Here is a 22,385-nt window from a genome sequence, read left to right as displayed (position 1 = left end):
GTTACCAACCCTTTTTCGGCTCGCGAAACCCCTTCCACAACGATCTGAGTTGGGTGAACCATTGACTTTTAAAAACACATACAGCAAACATGCACAAAATATAACTCCAAACAAAAGGTTTCATAACCTTAAATCAACTTAACCCTTAACCGTTAAAACCAGAAGCTGCCCTAGTTACGGCTTAAAAATTACAAAGCGCGTAGACCTAATTGCAATCAAAAATACACTGATGCGCCAAAGAAACTGGTATAGGCATGCGTATTCATATACAGAGATACGTAAACAGGCAGAACACGGTGCTGCGGTCGGTAACGCCTATACATCTACATCTACATGATTACTCTGCAATTCACATTTAAGTGCTTGGCAGAGGGTTCATCGAACCACAGTCATACTATCTCCCTACCATTCCACTCCCGAACAGCGCGCGGGAAAAACGAACACCTAAACCTTTCTGTTCGAGCTCTCATTTCTCTTATTTTATTTTGATCATCATTCCTACATATGTAGGTTGGGCTCAACAAAATATTTTCACATTCGGAAGAGAAAGTTGGTGACTGAAATTTCGTAAATAGATCTCGCCGCGACGAAAAACGTCTTTGCTTTAATGACTTCCATCCCAACTCGCGTATCATATCTGCCACACTCTCTCCCCTATTACGTGATAATACAAAACGAGCTGCCCTTTTTTTGCACCCTTTCGATGTCCTCCGTCAAATCCACTTGGTAAGGATCCCACACCGCGCAGCAATATTCTAACAGAGAACGAACGAGTGTAGTGTAAGCTGTTTCTTTAGTGGACTTGTTGCATCTTCTAAGTGTCCTGCCAACGAAACGCAACCTTTGGCTCGCTTTCCCCACAATATTACCTGTGTGGTCTTTCCAACTGAAGTTGTTCGTAATTTTAACACCCAGGTACTTAGTTGAATTGACAGCCTTGAGAATTGTACTATTTATCGAGTAATCGAATTGCAACGGGTTTCTTTTGGAAGTCATGTGGATCACCTCACACTTTTCGTTATTTAGCGTCAACTGCCACCTGTCACACCATGCAGCAATCTTTTCTAAATCGCTTTGCAACTGATACTGGTCTTCGAATGACCTTACTAGACGGTAAATTACAGCATCATCTGCGAACAATCTAAGAGAACTGCTCAGATTGTCACCCAGGTCATTTATATAGGTCAGGAACAGCAGAGGTCCCAGGACACTTCCCTGGGGAACACCTGATATCACTTCAGTTTTACTCGATGATTTGCCGTCTATTACTACGAACTGCGACCTTCCTGACAGGAAATCACGAATCCAGTCGCACAACTGAGACGATACCCCATAGGCTCGCAGCTTGATTAGAAGTCGCTTTTGAGGAACGGTGTCAAAAGTTTTCCGGAAATCTAGAAATACGGAATCAACTTGAGATCCCCTGTCGATAGCGGCCATTACTTCGTGCACAAGAACGGTGTTTTCTGAAACCATGCTGATTGCGTATCAATATATCGTTCCCTTCGAGGTGATTCATAATGTTTGAATACAGTATATGCTCCAAAACCTTACTGCAAACCGACGTCAATGATATACGTCTGTAGTTCGATGGATTACTCCTATTACCCTTCTTAAACACTGGTGCGACCTGCGCAATTTTCCAATCTGTAGGTACAGATCTATCGGTGAGCGAGCGGTTGTATATGATTGCTAAGTAGGCAGCTACTGTATCAGCGTAATGTGAAAAGAACCTAATCGGTATACAATCTAGACCCGAAGACTTGCTCGTATCGAGCGATTTCAGTTGCTTCGCAACCCCTAAGGTATCTACTTCTAAGAAACTCATGCTAGCAGCTGTTCGTGTCTCAAATTCTGGAATATTCCATTCGTCTTCCCTGGTGAAGGAATTGCGGAAAACTACCTTCAATAACTCCGCTTTAGCGGCACAGTCGTCGGTAACAGTACCATCGGCATTGCGCAGCGAAGGTATTGACTGCGTCTTGCCGCTTGTGTACTTTACATACGACCAGAATTTCTTCGGATTTTCTACCAAATTTCGAGACAATGTTTCGTTGTGGAACCTATTAAAGGCATCTCGCATTGAAGTCCGTGCCAAATTTCGCGCGTCTGTAAATTTTAGCCAATCTTCGGGATTTAGCGTTCTTCTGAACTTCGCATGCTTTTTCCGTTGCCTCTGCAACAGCGTTCGGACCTGTTCTGTGTACCATGGGGGATCAGTTCTATCTCTTATCGATTTATGAGGTATGAATCTCTCAATTGCTGTTGCTACTATATCTTTGCATTTGAGACACATCTCGTCTACATTTGCATAGTCAGTTCGGAAGGAGTGGAGATTGTCTCTTAGGAAGGCTTCCAGTGACACTTTATCCGCTTTTTTAAATAAAATTATTTTGCGTTTGTTTCTGGTGGATTTGGTAGAAACGGTATTGACCCTAGCTGCAACGACCTTGTGATCACTAATTCCTGTATCAGTCATGATGCTCTCTATTAGCTCTGGATTGTTTGTGGCTAAGAGGTCAAGTGTGTTTTCGCAACCTATATAATACAAGTGTCTGGCGCAGTTGTTAGATAGGTTACTGCTGCTACAGTGGCAGGTTACCAAGATTTAAGTGAAACTGAACATGGTGTTACAGTTGGCGCACGAGCGATCGGACTCAGCATCTCCGAGATAACGATGAAGGGATTTTTCCTTACGACCATTTCACGAGTGTACCGTGAATATCAGGAATCCGGTAAAACATAAAATCTCCGTCATCGCTGCGGCAGCAAAAGGGTCCTGCAAGAACGGGACCAACGACGACTGAAGAGCATCGTTCAGCGTGACGGAAGTGCAACTCTTCCGCAAATTGCTGCAGATTTCAGAACTGGGCCATCAGCAAGTGTCAGCGTGAGAACCGTTCAAAGGAACATCATCGATATGGGCTTTCGAAGCCGAAAGTCCACTCGTGTACTCTTGATGACTGCTTTACACCTTGACGCCATTGGGCTGTTGACGACTGCAAACATGTTGCCTGGTCGGGCGAGTCTCGTTTCAAATTGTATCGAGCGGATGGACGGGTACCGGTATGGAGACAACCTCATGAATCCATGTACCCTCCTTGTGAACAGGTGACTGTTCAAGGTGGTGGACGCTATGTACTGGTGTGGGGCCCGGTGCTGGAATGGGACCCCTGACACGTCTAAACACGACTCTCACAGGTGACACGTACATAAGCACCCTGTGTGATCACCTGCATCCATTCGTATCCATTGGGCATTCGGACGGACTTTGGCAACAATGCGATACACCATACGTCCAGAATTGCTACAGAGTGGCTCCAGAAACACTCTTCTGAGTTTAAACACTTTCGCTGCGCACCAAACTCCCCAGATATGAACAGTATTGAGCATATCTGGGATGCCTTGCAACGTGCTGTTCATAAGAGATTTCCACTCCCTGGTACTCTTATTTATGGACAGTCCTGCAGGATTCATAGTGTCTGTTCCCTCCAGCATTACTTCAGACATTAATCGAGTCCATGCCACGTAGTGTTGGGGCACTTCTGCGTGGTCGCGGGGACCCTACGCGATATTAGGCAGGTGTACCACTTCCTTTGGCTCTTGAGTGTACGAGTTTTCATTGTAATTACCTCTTCCTTGGAATTCAGTGAATTCAGAAGATAAATAAAGTCTCCAATCACTTTTAGGATAAAGTCTGTTTCTGTATTTATTTTTTAAATAGGCATATGAATAAAACGACTTTTCGCACAAAAATATGGATGAAAATGGTGATAAGGAGTTATGTTTTTATTCGAAAACACTGCGAACTCCTTTAAAGTTAATCAAAAACCAATTAATGACAAAGTTTCGTAACTTTTCTGTAACTGAAAATCAGTGGACATTTGAAGTAGCTGCTCTTTTTTAATTTGCGCTTAATTGTGGATTATAAAATTGTTTATTCTCCGAAGGGATTGCGAATCCAATTGTTATTATTGGACGTAGCAGGGAAATATTATCTGAAGGTGTTTTGAAGTTGCTTCAAGTGTTCAAAAAATGTTCAAATGTATGTCAAATCTTATGGGACTTAACTGCTAAGGTCAACAGTCCCTAAGCTTACACACTACTTAACCTAAATTATCCTAAGGACAAACACACACACCCATGCCCTAGGGAGGGCTCGAACTTCCGCCGCCGGCAGCGGTGGTCTCGCGGTTCTAGGCGCGCAGTCCGGAACCGCGCGACTGCTAAGGTCGCAGGTTCGAATCCTGCCTCGGGCATGGATGTGTGTGATGTCCTTAGGTTAGTTAGGTTTAAGTAGTTCTAAGTTCTAGGGGACTGATGACCGCAGCTGTTAAGTCCCATAGTGCTCAGAGCCATTTGAACCATTTTTGAACCTCCGCCTCTTAAAGTGTTCTTCAGCCATGTCCTTGACGTTTTCGTTCAAAGAAAGACGATTTTCCGCCAGGAAGTCGTGAAGAGTGTCAAAGCACTCCGGTTGATTCCCACTGAAACACGTCTCCCAATTTTTTTTTTTAAATTAATGATTCGCAACGGTCTGGCACAGTATATTTGACCCCTGGAGAGATAAGTTTAAACTGTTCACTTTTCAGCAAATATCTGCTACATAAGCATACGTCTGAAACCACATTTCATCTTCGGTGCAGTTTGCTTCGTGAAAGGTATGGCTAGTGAGAAAACCGTAAACTTAATCTTGAAGCTCATACAGTCTGGAAATAGTTCTACCTCGAGATAGCGGATATTTTTAGTATGATCATTAATAAATTTATTCTCACTGCACCGCCTAACACAGATTTCAATCCGCCGGGCATTGTTTAGAAACAAGAGCCTGTCTATGAATGCAGCAATGTGTCCAAGAAGCGTGTGGCGTTACTAATTTCACTTTGACAACAAACCCAGCAAACCACTGTCATAGATTTCACACTATCTGAACTAATTCCCACGCAGCGAGTCCCATCCACTGAATCTCTGGTGAATATTTATCGATTAACTTAAATATATTTGCTCCCGTAGTTCAAACAATGTAAAATCCAGGATGGAATGTAACAATTATGAGAAGGAAAATTGCTACTCACCATATATCGGAGATGCTGAGTCGCAGATAGGCACAACAAAAAGACCCTCACAATTATAGCTTTCGGCCGTTAATGCCTTCGTCAACAATAGACACACATACGCACACGCACATACACTTACGCAAACGCAACTCACACATACGACTTTTCATATAAAAAGATCACAGATTTTTTAGTTTCTAAATGGCGTTAGAATAGAGAAGGTTTCAGATTACTGTTAGCAATAATGTTACCACTAGCAACACACTGTGGTCTGGAACAGTCCCTGTCGCCTGTATATGAAAACCTAAACCTAACGTAATTATCATACTGTCTTTTCTTTACACACGGTTCATTCTTGTCGGATTGACACACATCACTAGAAGCTAAATAACCTGTTGACGCAACACTAACTTGTGATTTTGTTAAACCCTGTTTTCCCTTTCAGACTGTCACTTTTCAACCAGTTATCCTTTTTAATGATAACAGAAGCGATTCTGATACACAACTGACCACTTAACGCATTTACCACGTGGAAAGAAGAAGTAAGCTACTGTTTAAAATCACAGACCTGCGCGCCAAAGAACCTTTCCTCAGTGGTGTCGCGGTGCTGTCGTTAGTATTGTCAGAACAAGAAGCTGCAGCGAAATCGAATGCATTCCTAACGCTGTTATACAGTTGTAAATCGCGGTAAATATTAATTTATTGTGAAAAAAGTTAATATTATATTTGAGCTAGCACGATGAAAAGCAATGTAACAGCTACAACAAGGATATTTATCTTCACGAATAATAATCAGGGTGCATTTGTTTGTTTTAATGTGTTCCTAAGATATCGATCGAATTTGGATTAGAATTCGCATATCGTACCTAGATTGTTTTTACTGTTTTATCAACTGTAGCAATGTTACGCCACATACAGTTTCACTGAAATAATAATAGCAATTTTTAATGAAGGTAAGAATAACAAACTGAAATACTAAAATATTTTCAAAGAATATATAAAACCTGATTTAATCGGATGGAAGGATGGATATGTTGGTATGGGCGCTCGACAGCAACGTCTTCAGTGCCGAAACCGTTTGAGACAACTGTCGGTAAAATACACTAAAAAGAACATAAAACAGCACGTTAAACAAAGGTAACAAAAGTTGAAAAACTATATGCGTACCCGTACAGAGGCACCGAACAAAGTATTGCGTCAACATTGAAACATGAACTACACTGGAAGAAAGTGGTGTAAGGAGCTAAAACAATATAGCAGATGGATGTGCCCGATTGACCGCAAGAATGAAAAACGAGGAGCTAGCCACTCTGCAACACACTAAAACATCCAGCCTAAAAGTTTAGTAATCATTGTGCGAGCACATTAAAATATGACTTTTGCAAATGATGATTATCAACCGACCTCCTCCGTGAAAGTGATACCGCCAAGATGTATCTCTCTTCGCTCACCGAGTGACGTTTACTTTATCTGACAGGTAACGAATTTCATCGCATGACTGCAAAATCAGTGACTTCACAGCAGAGCAGAGAATTAAAAGATGGGGCGGAGGGTTTCAAAATTCATGCGTTGTTCCAAAACAGCTGTCTACGCACGCCTTTCATGGTACGCATTTATACGTTTGGCACACAAAAACTGCTCTGTGATACGTGTTTCTGGCAACGTGTATAAGATATGTTTTCCACGAACAATGTACCGAAAAACGGATCAACGCTGCAAGATCTCTTTCGCGTGTTGCGCTCGGTGTTAGAAATATTTCTTTCGCCTGTCTCTATGATAAATTACACGCCACTGATTGCGAGAACGCTCATGACTAGGCCATCAGTTAGAGTTACGCAGTAATATTCACTGAAGAGCTATAGAAACTGGTACACCTGCCTAACATCGTGTAGCGCCCCTACGAGCTCGCAGAAGTGCCGCAACACTGACATGGATTCGACTAATGAAGTAGTGCTGGAGGGAACTGACGCCATGAACCCTGCAGAGCTGTCCATAAATCCGTAAGAGTGGAGTTCTCTTCTAACCAGCACGTTGTAAGGCATCCCAGATACACTCAATAATGTTCATGTTGGAGAGTTTGGTGGCCAGCGAAAGTGTTTAAACTCAGAAGAGTGTTCCTGAATCCTCCCTGCAGCAATTCTGAACGTGTGGGGTGTCACACTGACCTGCTGGAATTGCCCAAGTCCGTCGGAACGCACAATGGACATGAATGGATGCAGATGATCAGACAGGATGCTTGCGTACGTGTCACCTGTCAGAGTCGTCTCTAGACGTATCAGGGATCCCATATCACTCCAATTGCACGCGCCCCACACCATTACAGAGCCTCCACCAGTGAACAGTCCCCTGCTGACATGCAGGGTCCTTGGTTTCATAAGGTTGTCTCCATACCCGTACGCGTCCATTCGGTCGATACAATTTGAAACGAGACTCGTCCGACCAGGTAACATGTTTCCAATCATGGACTGTGCAGTGCCGGCTCCGAAAGCCCGTATCAATGATGTTTGGTCGAATGGTTCGCACACCGACACTTGTTTATGGGCAAGCATTGAAATCAGCAGCAACTTGCGGAAGGGCGGCACTTTCGTCGAGTTGAACGATTCTCTACAGTCGTCGTTGGCCCAGTTCTTACAGGATCTTTCTGAGGTCGCAGTGATGTCGAGTATTTGATGTTTTACCGGTTCACTGACATTCACGGTACACTCGTGAAATGGTCGTACGGGGAAAATCCCCACTTCATCGATACCTCGGAGATGCTGTGTCCCGTCGCTCGTGCGCCGACTGTAACACGACGTTCGAACTCACTTAAATCTTGATAACCTGCCATCAAGGGCGTACCCAGGATCTGAACTAGGGAGGGGTGGGGAGGGGGGAGGGGGGGAGGGTCACACTAGTCTCAGGAAACAAGGAATCGAGACAACATACAGCACTTCTTATTAAATAAAACAGTAAACCAGTGAAAAACTGCTTTTAATAAGCATTTTAAGTACAAGAATGCACTTCTACAATCCGAGAAAACATGCAGCATTTCTTATTAAATATAACAGTAAACTAGTAAAAAACTGCAAATATCTTCTGCCCCTCGCTGAGCACGCCCATGCCTACCATTGTAGCAGTGGTAACCGATCTAACGACTGCGCCAGTCACTTCTTGTCTTATATAGGCGTTGCCGGCCGCAGCGCCGTATTCTGCCAGTTTACATATCTCTATATTTGAATACGCATGCCTATATCAGTTTCTTTGGCGCTTCGGTATATTTTTGTACTGTGTATCACCATAAAAATAACTGTTAATACAATATACATCTTGAACATTAATAAAACGGCCAGACTGCAGGGACGGATTACCGACTAGAAATGGAGTAAGAAATGTCTTCTCAAGATGCGTCCGGAAACGCGTCGCTGCCAAGGCAAATGGCACCGCTAAGCTAAAAACCGACCGAACAGGTCTCGGAAGAACCTTACGGCACCGACCGGCCGCCGTGTCATCAGTCAGTTTGCCTCAGATGGGCTGAGTGCACACCGCTTGCCAACAGCGCTTGGCAGACCGCACGGTCACCCGTTCAGCGCTCAACTTCGGTGATTTCACGGGAAACTAAGTTACCACTGTGTTGACCATGTAGATGGCACTAAAGAATGAAAGTTCCTCTGACCACGTGCCGAGTGTTTCTTGTGTGTTGCAGGCTGTGTGGCTGACCCAGCGTACTGTAAGCAGCAGAATGGTCCAGTATTCATGTGAGGAACAATCCCAGATGGTGAAACTTCCTGGCAGATTAAAACTGTGTGCCGGACCGAGACTCGAACTCGGGACCTTTGCCTACCTTTGCTTTACCAACTGAGCACTTGCCCGCGAAAGGCCAAGTCCCGAGTTTCGAGTCTCGGTCCGGCACACAGTTTTAATCTGCCAGTGTCATATCAGCGCACACTCCACTGCAGAGTGAAAATCTCATTCTGGAAACATCCCCTAGGCTGTGGCTAAGCCATGTCTCCGCAATATCCTTTCTTTCAGGAGTGCTAATTCTGCAAGGATCGCAGGAGAGCTTCTGTTAGGTTTGGAAGGTAGGAGACGAGGTACTGGCAGAAGTAAAGCTGTGAGGATGGGGCGTGAGTCGTGCTTGGGTGCTCGGTTGGTAGAGCACTTGCCCGCGAAAGGCAAAGGTCCCGAGTTCGAGTCTCGGTCCGGCACACAGTTTTACTCCACCAGGAAGTTTCATATCAGCGCACACTCCGCTGCAGAGTGAAAATCTCATTCTGAATCCGAGATGGTGTCTGTGTACTGCCAAGCAGATGGAAACAGACGAGAGGCAGCACGGCTATATGGCCGGCCGAAGTGGCCGTGCGGTTCTAGGTGCTACAGTCTGGAACCGCATGACCGCGTGACCGCTACGGGCATGGATGTGTGTGTTGTCCTTAGGTTAGTTAGGTTTAAGTAGTTCTAGGGGACTTATGACCTCAGTTGTTGAGTCCCATAGTGCTCAGAGCCATTTGAACCATTTTTTTATCCTCCAAATAATAATAATTATTCTCCACATCTAATTAATAAATAAATGCTGTGGTTATTAAATCTTAATGTGAAGGTGAAATTGAAATAATTTGTTAATCTGGCACTCAGCCATTATTGATACCTATGTCATTGTAATTGTCATTGTCTATTATTAGTTACGCGTTTATGATGATTCTGAAGTTTTAAGTAGACTTAATCTATGCAATCCCTTCTCGCAAGTTATTTAGTAGCTAATAGAACCCAAGCAAACTCCTTTTTATTAAATTCATTCTTAGTAACAATAAGCTTTAGAAGCTGTTGCTGCATGCTGCTGCGAATTGCTGTAAACCACATGGAAAATGGCAGTCATCTAAAGAGGTGAGTGCAAAACTCAGGGTCAAAACAGAACACTGACACACCACAACATGCCATGTACTCTAATCCAGTAAATTCTGTTGCACAAGTCAGATTCTGTATCACCTGTAAATTATTGTTCGAAAACGCCGTCAGATAACTTAGGTAGTCATTGTTACAGGTTCATTTGTCCCCGTAGTTTTTCATATCCAAATGCGCAGTCAGATAGCTTATCCAAACGTTAGTTTTATGTTTTTCATGTAACGATGTGTTGAGGACTTAAAAAAATGACAATGAAACTGACACTCATACAACACGGACAGAGTGTTATGCAGGTTAGATTAGGTTTACTGATAGCTCAGGTTGCTTATCGGATCCATTTTCACCGACGAACAAAGGGAATATTTGTTGTGGCTACGTTACATACATGTCTTAGGTACGTTACACATTTGTTGTAGCTACATTACAACCTGTACAACAAAATGCACGCACTTCTGCATGCTTACTTTCAACATTCTGTAAAAACCGGTTGTTAATGTACCAGAATTTCACATTTGCAATGGCCTATCTCGCACATGGTTTAACCTGTGATATAACAATGTTAACCACTTAAATGTATTCAAAAATGGTTCAAAAGGCTCTGAGCACTATGGGACTTAACATCTGTGGTCATCAGTCCCCTAGAACTTAGAACTACTTAAACCTAACTAACCTAAGGACATCACACACATCCATGCCCGAGACAGGATTTGAGCCTGCCACCGTAGCGGTCGCGCGGTTCCAGACTGAAGCGTCTAGAACCGCTCGGCCACACCGGCCGGCCTTAAATGTGTTACCTAGACCAATCTATTCCGGAAATTTTATTTCTCCACATTGTTTTTTACTCTACATTATTTTTTACGTCCCTGTATTTGCTATGAAAACTGTATTTTTGTTTATGACATGCAATTAGAAATAATAAGACATGCATATTTTAAAAAAGGCAGATTTCCGTTTGTTAACATATATTTAATGAATTTTTTGTTTAAATGACATAGTTATTCGAACTGAACGGAAAAAACGAAAAAAAGAAGACCAAAACGAGGCTCAATGCAGCTGTCCGGTTACTACCACTGTCGAGCGATACCTATTTTTTCCCATCTTTACGGATTTTATGGGGCAACCGGTTCCCGTGAGATCACCGAAGTTAAGCGCTGTTGGGCGTGGCCGGCACTTGGATGGGTGACCATCCAGCCGCCATGCGCTGTTGCCATTTTTCGGGGTGCACTTAGCCTCGTGATGCCAATTGAGGAGCTACTCGACCGAATAGTAGCGGCTCCGGTCAAAGAAAACCATCATAACGACCGGGAGAGCGGTGTGCTGACCCCAGGCTTCTCCTATCCACATCCTCCTCTGAGGATGACATGGCGGTCGAAAGGTCCCGGTAGGCCACTCGTGGCCTGAAGACGGCGCGCTTTTTTACGGATTTCATGCTCGAGGGAAATGCTTGTAGAACATGCACCTCTGTTTAAAAACCCACATCAGCCAGTAATCGAACCAATAGTCCCCACATGGCAGGCAAGTGTTTTACGGCAGAGCAACATTACCCGTCGAACAGTTAGTCTTTCTTTACGTTTTTACAGACGGTCGGAAAAATTTCAAAATCGAATTCCTCGAGAATTTTTGGGAATTGCATTATCTGGCTTTGTGTGCTCTGGACTTAACGTACCATTGCAAGAGAAAAGTGGATGTAAGCGGGAAGCGATTGATTGAGCGTGAATTGGGATACAATTTTGAAACACATTTATTAATACATACTATGTGGAGACAATATTAATGTTCAAATGTGTGTGAAATCTTATGGGACTTAACTCCTAAGGTCATCAGTCCCTAAGCTTACACACTACTTCACCTACATTATCCTAAGGACAAACACACACACACCCATGCCCGAAGGAGGACTCGGACCTCCGCCGGGACGGGCCGCACAGTCCATGACTGCAGCGCCTTAGACCGGCTCTGCTAATCCCGCGCGGCAGACAACATTAATAATACCACGTTTTGTCAATAAAGACTAGACTCGCACAGACTGATGCATTATAATGAATACCCGAGTTAATATCGAAAAGCATAAACTAATAACCATTGCTATAGCAGAGCCAGACCATCCGTCGACCTATCAATCAGGAGCTTTTTCAATAACAGACAAATAATTAAAAAACCGCACATGCAGCATAAAACTGATCATTAACTGACATTGACAAGAAACTGACCAACAGGTCACAATTTTACTCCTTCCTTATTAAAGCATTAATCTCATAAACCCTAGAAGTGGACGACAGTTCAATCCCGCGTCCGGCCATCCTGATTTAGGTTTTCCGTGATTTCCCTAAATCGCTCCAGGCAAATACTGGGATGGTTCCTTTGAAAGGGCACGGCCGACTTCCTTCCTCATCCTTCCCTAATCCAATGAGACCGATGACCTCGCAGTTTGGTCTCTTCCCCCAAACAACCCCCAACCCACTAGAAGTGGATTTAATGAAACCTTTGCAATAAAGCAATTGTTGGAGTGAAAAACTAACTGCGGTGTCGTGAGCACAGCCTTCTACTTGGGTACTTCGCGCCGCATCGTCTGCTTCTAGCGAGTGCACATCATGAGTGAACATTCTAGTCGGACAAGAACTGTTTACTGTCCAGCCTCTGGAACAGTAGTTGAACTTCACGATTTGCTGCATGATCCGAATTGTACAAATCTGAGTATTCCTCAATATGTTAGTTCTTGTCACTAATCATTATCGGTGTTTTCTCCTCGTCCTCCTCTCATAGCGTTTCCCTCAGCGCGTCATAAATACACTACTGGCCATTAAAATTGCTACTCCAAGAAGAAATGCAGATGATAAACGGGTTTTCATTGGACAAATATATTATACTAGAACTGACATGTGATTACATTTTCACGCAATTTGGGTGCATAGATCCTGAGAAATCAGTACCCAGAACAACCACCTCTGGTCGCAATAACGGCCTTGATACGTCTGGGCATTGAGTCAAACGAGCTTAGATGGCGTGTACAGGTACAGCTGCCCATGCAGCTTCAACACGATACCACGGTTCATCAAGAGTAGTGACTGGCGTATTGTCACGATCCAGTTGCTCGGCCACCATTGAGCAGACGTGTTCAATGGTGAGAGGTCTGGAGAATGTACTGGCCAGGGAAGCAGTCGAACATTTTCTGAATCCAGAAAGGACCGTACAGGACCTGCAACATGCGGTCGTGCATTATCCTGCTGAAATGTAGGGTTTCGCAGGGATCGAATGAAGGGTAGAGCCACGGGTCGTAACACATCTGAAATGTAACGTCCACTGTTCAAAGTGCCGTCAATGCGAACAAGAGGTGACCGAGACGTGTAACCAATGGCATCCCGAACCATCACGCCCGGTGTAACGCCAGTATGGCGATGACGAATACACGCTTCCAATGTGCGTTCACCGCGATGTCGCCAAACACAGATGCGACCATCACGATGCTGTAAACAGAACCTGGATTCATCCGAAAAAATGACGTTTTGCCATTCGTGCACCCAGGTTCGTCGATGAGTACAACATCGCAGGCGCTCCTGTCTGTGATGCAGCGGCAAGGGTAACCGCAGCCACGGTCTCCGAGCTGATAGTCCATGCTGCTGCAAACGTTGTCGAACTGTTCGTGCAGATGGTTGTTGCCTTGCAAACGTCCCCATCTGTTGACTCAGGGATCGAGACGTGGCTGCACGATCCGTTACAGCCATGCGGATAAGATGCCTGTCATCTCGACTGCTAGTGATACGAGGCCGTTGGGATCCAGCATGGCGTTCCGTATTAGTCATTGGATCTCGACCAACGCGAGCAGCAGTGTCGCGATACGATAAACCGCAATCGCGATAGGCCACAATCCGACCTTTATCAAAGTCGGAAACGTGATGGTAGCCTACGCATTTCTCCTCCTTACACGAGGCATCACAACAACGTCTCACCAGGCAACGCCGATCAACAGCTGTTTGTGTATGAGAAATCGATTGGAAACTTTCCTCATGTCAGCACGTTGTAGGTGTCGCCACCGGCGCCATCCTTGTGTGAATGCTCTGAAAAGCTAATCATTTGCATATCACAGCATCTTCTTCCTATCGGTTAAATTTCGCGTCTGTAGTACGTCATCTTCCTGCTGTAGCAATTTTAATGTCCAGTAGTGTAATTCAGGGTGACGAAGAGTAAAATCTCCTTCTGTGGTTGTATCAAAAGTACGGCACAACACTAACTCCGTCCGCACAGGCCTTGGAAGTTCCATCGGTGCCGACCGACCGCCGTGTCATCCTCAGCCCAAGGCGTCACTGGATGTGGATATGGAGGGGAATGTGGTCAGCACACCGCTCTCCCGGCCTTATGTCAGTTTATGAGACCGGAGCCGCTACTTCTCAATCAAGTAGCTCCTCAGTTTGCCTCACAAGGGCTGAGTGCACCCCGCTTGCCAACAGCGCTCGGAAGACTGGATGGTCACCCATCCAAGTGCTAGCCCAGCCCGACAGCGCTTAACTTCGGTGATCTGACGGGAACCGGTGTTATCACTACGGCATGGCCGTTGGTATGATACAACACTAATATAATTTAATTTTCATCGAGGCATTTAGCTCTCATCTTTATCTTTACTGATGGAGGATGAAGAAATGAATTAATATTTGTGCCACGCCGGGCTCGAACCCGGGTCTTCTTGCTTACTTGGCAGAAATGCTGACCATTACACGCCCATTAGGCAAGAAGACCCGGGTTTGAGTTCCGGCCGTGGCACAAATTTTCATTTCTTCAGCTCCCATTATTATTGTAGATGAAGATGAGACTTAAATGTCTCGGGGAAAATTTAATTGGCTCAAATGGCTCTGAGCACTATGGGACTCAACTGCTGAGGTCATTAGTCCCCTAGAACTTAGAACTAGTTAAACCGAACCAACCTAAGGACATCACAAACGTCCATGCCCGAGGCAGGATTCGAACCTGCGACCGTAGCGGTCTTGCGGTTCCAGACTGCAGCGCCTTTAACCGCACGGCCACTTCGGCCGGCGAAAATTTAATTACAAGATCTACAAGATCACCTGTGGTATAGGACCTCCCCATTACGCCCAACGCTGCGGTGCTATTCCAGTATCGGAGAGCCCTGGCAATAGTGGCAGTTTAGGGGAAAATAAGCTGAAGCGTGTAATGGTCAGCATTTCCGCCTAGTAAGCAAGAAGACCCGAGTTAGAGTCCCAGCCATGGCACAAATTTTAATTAATTTCTTCAGCTTCATTGAAACGCCCGCTAAACCCGCAGGGCAGAACATGTGATTAGGATTGTGGAAAGGGCCAAATAACGTGGCGGTCAGTTTCGCTTCAAAATTGTAATTTATTAACACATTTAAACCAATATGGCACATAGCTGAACCTTTACAAATACGAGTTTCAAAATACAATTCTTTCACAGCTGAAGGCCTCCAAACAAGAAGTCTTCAAAATCAACAAGATAAATTTCAAGTGACTGAAGACACACAGTTAAAGTTGCAAATAAAATAATTTATATATATATATATATATATATATATATATATATATATATATATATATATATATATCACAGCTAGCCTGAAGTCAAAAGTGGATAGAACAAACATAAACAAGGTACAATACAAACGGCTTAAGGCCACAATTAAATTTCAAAATTTTAAAATATGTTACCATAATGTTTTAAGGCAGAAGGCCGCAATGTTTTCGCTTAAGGGGAAATTTTAAGAATATGGCTTTAAGCAGCTGAAGACCCACAGTTGATTTTCCAAAAATTCAAAAATACCTTGTACCTTTAAGTGGCCGAAAGCACACTAAATGAAAAAGCAACGCAACGACAATAACTAAATTTAAGAATAAGGTTTCAAACGGCTGAAGGACCACAGTTGATTTTCCAAAAATTCAGAATACCTTAAACCTTTAAGTTTTAAGTGGCTGACAGCGCACTAAATGAAAAGATAGAACAACAACAGTAACTTACAGCAAAATATCCACTTACCAGAATTCAAACTTACTTATACGGGCTGAAGGCCCTTGATTTACATGAAACACAACAAAAAAATTTAATTATTGGCTATAATAGATTACAAACAGACTATTAAACACCCATGAAAAGGACAATATAGACAACGGCACTCAGACACCTCCGGGGGGGGGGGGGGGGGGGGGGAGGGGAGGGAAGGGGGCGGGGCTGCCCTCGAAACATTAAAGATCACTTAGGTGAGACAGGTGGTGGGCCTAATTACACTTGATCAGTTGGTAACCCAACCAAGAGACAGTCGCAGACCGACCGACCAAACGACTTGCTCGCCACCAATCGGTACATGAAATCTCAAAGACCAAACTGTTACGGACGTGATTATCCACAATGAAATATGTATTGAGCTGTCAAAACTACACAACGTGTTCGACAGCGACGACATATGAGGAAAGGACACTGCCTGAAATTACGTTAGTGGCCAGGGTAGGCAACCGGAAAACTAACGGCCACAAGGCAGAAAATTCCTCTGGTACACTTGAATTTGAAATAAGGTAATATAGTTAACTACACCAAAAAAGAGCACTGCCTGAATTTACGGCTGTGACTAAGACAGGTAACCAGAACACTAACGCCCACAAGGAAGAAAATTTCGCTGATGCATTTCAATTGTAGTGAATCAATATAGTTAATTCCACCACACGGTGGCTCGATTTCACCACTACAACCACTCGGTGTTGCTCACAGTAAAAGCTCCTCAAGAGCAAACCGAACGACACAACGTGAACGGACGCGGCTTGGGCACTTAAGACACCACTCAACTTTGACGTCCTGTTTCGGTGAGCCACGAAGCTCGTAGCGATCGAACAGCTCCAAACACGCTCCGACACTGCTCAGGGACCACCAGCGGACCCAGCCAACTGCGGCGCACGGAGATATCCTCCCTGGTCCGCACCAACCGACCGACTGCCCGCACACACCCTAGCCGGAAACTATATGCACAACACCATAGATGGTACACGGTGCAAATATCGATACACATCGGAGGAAGAACCATGGCGCAACTGCAACAGTGGTAGGAAACCAAATGCAGATAGTCAAGTTCAAGGAAATGCATAGTTCAGAGTGAGCACGGCTCATTCATCATTACAAAACTAATAACTGACGTCAATGCATTAGAAAGACTCTGTTAGGAAAAGCGTCATGTGAAGCGCTCAGCAAATCAGTTTTAGCCGAATAATCAAATGGTTCAAATGGCTCTGAGCACAATGGGACTCAACATCGGACGTCATCAGTCCCCTAGAACTCAGAACTTAGTAAACCTGACTAACCTAAGGACATCACACACATCCATGCCCGAGGCAGGACTCGAACCTGCGACCGTAGCGGTCGCGCGGTTCCAGACTGTAGCGCCTAGAACCGATCGGCCACTCCGGCCGGCCTAGCCGAATAATGATAGATTGCGATCAACACATAGAAATGCACAGCCCTCAAGAATCCATGACAGGCAAATAACATGAGTGCGTTAAAATGATCCCACTAAATACATTGTCACCTTGAGTAATGGAAAGTATATAATTTTTAACAAAAACAACATAGATTAATTACTCTTCCTACAAATTATAAAAAATCTTTTCTCTAGTATCTGACATCGAGTTTTTAAATATTCTCCAACGTCTCCTAATAACTATACTGCAGTGCTCCTGTACGCAACAGACAACTTACCTCGTCTTACTGTTGCAGCTGCTTGACCAGAATCACGCTAAAACAGTTAAAAAGTAATACTGCAACCCATGCAGAGTGCAATGCATCGTCACAACTACTGAAACAACTATTGCCATTTTTTTTACACAAACTGAATGATCAGGAGGGGTTTGGTCAACAAGCCATAAGCGGAGTAAAAATGAAAGAAATCAATAAAAACTTTAATTTACAATATTCAGAAAACTGATAATTTAAACACTGACAAACTTTACACTGATGTTTGTATTTCTTCGATAGTATGACTAGCAACTACTTTAATTATTCCATAACGTCTATAATCAATAATCACGTATCTGGTCACAAAACGGATGTAAATATCACTCTCAATGTCTGCATACATGAATCGGACAAAACCCCTCCAGTACGCAAGCAAGGAACAACTACGTGTAGCAAAAAGACAAGTTACCAAAAGTCCTCAATCAGTACCATAGTCTCCTCCAGGGCTGCTGGCACAATCACGGGGGCTGCGACCTCTCATGTCGCGCTGCTTCTCTGCACCGCATGCTGCGTCCGACCACATCCAACTTCTCTCAACAGCTCTTAGTTCGCTACTAGTCGCGACAATAATATTTGTATGCACACCACAGCAGAATCAGAGGCCAATTTTCCAAAGAAATATTAGCGTCCAACTTTCATACTTCATAAATTAACAGGTTTGTTTTGCGTGGTCATCCTCCGCAGCAAGCACAGAAATACTTGTTTTGTAAATAAAACCGCCTTTGAAACTTCCTGGCAGATTAAAACTGTGTGCCGGACCGAGACTCGAATGGCTCTGAGCACTATGGGACTCAACTGCTGTGGTCACATGTCCCCTAGAACTTAGAACTACTTAAACCTAACTAACCTAAGGACTTCACACACATCCATGCCCGAGGCAGGACTCGAACCTGCCACCGTAGCGGTCGCGCGGTTCCAGACTGTAGCGCCTTTAACCGCTCGGCCACTCCGTCCGGCCCCGAGACTCGAACTCGGAAACTTTGTCTTCCGTTGGCAAGACCTTTCGTGAAGGTTGGAAGGTAGGAGACGAGGTACTGGTACAACTGAAACTGTGAGGACGGATTGTGAGTCGTGCCTGGGTAGCTCAGGCGGCACAGCACTTGCCCGCGGAAGGCAAAGGTCCCCAGTTCGAGTATCGTATCAGCGCACACTCCACTTCAGAGTGAAAATCTCATTCTTAAAATCACCTTTTCTTGCTACAACTTAATTTATTTTTCCCAGACGCGTTTCGCCTTATTCTTGTTCTAAGGCAGTGGGATCTAGAACGATACAGTTTTGTTATTTTTAGATTATCAAACAGTTCGGATCCCGTTTTTTATGTAAATAAGTAATTAGTTACAATTTTCAGAGCTCTGCGTTTTCTCTCATCTGGTGTGGAATTCGCAGTACCACTTTATTTCCGACACATATGCACCATTTTGTATTCCGAACTTTTTCACACTGCTCATTATGTTCCTCCTTTTTGTGGTGTACTATTATTCTTTTGCCACTTGGTATAGCTATTTGTTCGAATACTCTGCTTTTAACAACGTAAATATTGTAACTTCGCATAATGAATTTGCAAATATACAGATATACAGATGGCGGTACTATCGCGCACATAATGTGTAAACGGCCGGTGCACTGGCGTAACTGTCATTTGTACTAAGGTGATTCATCTGAAAAGGTTTCCGATGTTATTATGGCCTCACGAAGCGAATTAAGAAGCTCTGAACGCAGGATGGTACTTGGAGCTAGACGGGTGGGACGTTACATTTAGGAAACTGTAGTATCATCGCCACAGATACTACTACAACGCCGCGCCAACACAAGGTTGGCAGCCCGTCGTCTGCCCAGCACAGCGCACTCTAGCGGGCTGTGCAGCTCGACTGAACTGGAGCGTGCCTCGTGCACTTCTTACAAGGGAACCTCCCCATCGCACCCCCCCCCCCCATCCCCCTCCAGATTTAGTTATAAGTTGGCACAGTGGATAGCCTTGAAAAACTGAACACATATCAATAGAGAAAACAGGAAGAAGTTGTGTGGAACTATGAAAAAAATAAGCAAAATATACAAACTGAGTAGTCCATGCGAAAGTTAGGCAACATCAAGGAGTGTGTGAGCTCTGGAGCGCCGTGGTCCCGTGGTTAGCGTGAACAGCTGCGAAACGAGAGGCCCTTGGTTCAAGCCTTCCCTCGAGTGAAAAGTTTACTTACTTTATTTTCGCAAAGTTATGATCTGTCCGTTCGTTCATTGACGTCTCTGTTGACTGTAACGAGTTTAGTGTCTGTGTTTTGCGACCGCGCCGCAAAACCGTGCGATTAGTAGACGAAAGGACGTGCCTCTCCAATGGGAACCGAAAACATTTGATCATGAGGTCATAGGTCAACCGATTCCTCCACAGGAAAACACGTCTGATATATTCTATACGTCACTGGTGACAGCATGTGCGTCACATGACAGGCATATGTTGTCGACCCACCTGACTTGTACACTTGGCGAGTGGTTAAAAAGATTCTTCTACCTTGCCCGATTTAGGTTTTCTTGTGGATGTGATAATCACTCCCAAAAAAGTGATGAAAACATAAGAGTTTGTCACATAAACTGCAACAAATGAATGTAACAGTTTCACAGTCGCACAGTTTTCCCTGTGCTCTGTCAAAACATATGTTTTTAACGTTTTCAATTTTTTCCGTGTGTAGACTGTCAAATCCTGCATATGTCCAAGCAAATTTAAACATGTCCTGGAATTCTGGAGAGCGAAGTTGATTATGTGTGAGTGCCTGAACTTTGATAATTGTCTGAAAATAAAAAATTAGACTCTTCACTCTAGGGAATATTTGAACCAAGGACCACTCGTTCCGCAGCTGCTCACGCTAACCACGGGACCACGGCGCTCCTGAGCTCACATTATCCTTGATGTTGCCTATCTTACGCATGGACTAAGCAGTTTGTATATTTTGCTTATTTTTTTCATAGTTCCACACAACTTCTTCCTGTTTTCTCGATTGATCTGTGTTCAGTTTTTCAAGGCCTATCCACTGTGCCAACTTATAACTAAATCTGAGGGCATGCGATGGGGAGGTTCCCTTGTTAGCTAGATTTCAAACTAGGCAGACGGACTGTCATAAACGGCCCTCAGCCAGTTCTGTAATATTTGCATTGATTCTCTGAGGAGGGCCCATCAGGCTTAGTCCCTGAGAATATGTTGCATTAGTTCATGGTATTCCATGTTTCGAGATTGTCAGTTGATAGGCGCAGCTGCAGACCTACAAATTACTGAAGATAAGTAATTTCATTGTACTATGTGTTTCTTGAATAATAATACTCCTCTCTAACAGAGTGCCGTACCGCATATTATTGCAACCTGGACTGCTTCAGCTCCTATTAACTCGGCCTCCTACTTATTTGCATTTAGTAACTAGCTGAAAACACCCACACGTTTTGTGCCTCTAAACAGTGAGACACAATAGAAACCGGTAGGGAATTCAATACTCAGAGATACACTGCTTCAAGAATATGCCGAGAATACCAAATTTCACGCTCTACTTCTCACCACGGACAACGCAGTCGCCGACGGCCTTCACTTAACGACTGAGAGAGCGGCATTCGTGCGGAATTGTCAGTGCTAACAGAGTAGCAACACTGCGTGAAATAATGTGGGACGTATGAAGAACGTATCAGTTAGGATAGTGCGGCAAAACTGCACGTTAATGGAGCTATGGCAGCAGACGACCGACGAGAGGGCGCTTGCTAACAGTACGACGTCGCCTGCTGCGCCTCTCCTGAGCTCGTGACCATAGCGACTGGACCCTAGACGGCTGGAAAACCCTGGCCTGGTCAGATGAGACACGATTTCAATTGGTAAGAGCTGATGGCAGGGTTCTTGTGTGGTCACAAGCTGTCAACAGGGCACGTCTTCCCAAGCAACGATGTCACTAGGCTACTCAAATCGCTCGACATGAATCCTATCGGAAATGAAGCAGGCAAAAAGGAATACAAACGTCTCAAAAATGAGATCGACAGGAAGTGCAAAATGGCTAAGCAGCGATGGTTAGAGGAAAAATGTAAGGATGTAGAGGCATATCTCACTAGTAGATACTGCCTACAGGAAAATTAAAGAGACCTTTGGAGAAAAGAGATCCACTTGCATGAATATCAAGAGTTCAGATGGAAATCCAGTTCTAAGCAAAGAAGGGAAAGCAGAAAGGTGGAAGGAGTATATAGAGGGTCCATACAAGGGCGATGTTCTTGACGACAATATTATGGAAATGGAAGAGAATGTAGATGAAGGTGAAATGGGAGATATGATACTGCGTGAAGAGTTTGACAGAGCACTGAAAGAACTGAGTTGAAACAAGGCCCCCGGAGTAGACAACATTCCATTGGAACTACTGACGGCCTTGGGAGAGCCAGTCCTGACAAAACTCTACCATATGGTGAGCAAGATGTATGAGACAGGCGAAATACCCCCAGACTTCAAGAAGAATATAATAATTCCAATCCCAAAGAAAGCAGGTGTTGACAGATGTGAAAATTACCGAACAATCAGTTTAATAAGCCATGGCTGCAAAATACTAACGCGAATTCTTTGCAGACGAATGGAAAAAGTGGTAGAAGCCGACCTCGGGGAAGATCAGTTTGGATTCCGTAGAAATCTTGGAACACGTGAGGCAATACTGACGCTACAACTTATCTTAGAAGAAAGATTAAGGAAAGGCAAACCTACGT

General features: G+C 44.2%; 1 pseudogene; it reads right to left on the bottom strand.

Moving 5' to 3' along the window:
• Positions 1–14,371: 14,371 nt before the first annotated feature.
• LOC124552830 lies at positions 14,372–14,489 on the bottom strand (annotated as a pseudogene).
• Positions 14,490–22,385: the final 7,896 nt, after the last annotated feature.

Source organism: Schistocerca americana, chromosome 10, assembly GCF_021461395.2.
Source record: "Schistocerca americana isolate TAMUIC-IGC-003095 chromosome 10, iqSchAmer2.1, whole genome shotgun sequence".
Lineage (NCBI taxonomy): Eukaryota > Metazoa > Arthropoda > Insecta > Orthoptera > Acrididae > Schistocerca > Schistocerca americana.
Note: the sequence above shows the minus strand (reverse complement) of the source record. Positions and strands in the feature narration are given on the sequence as shown.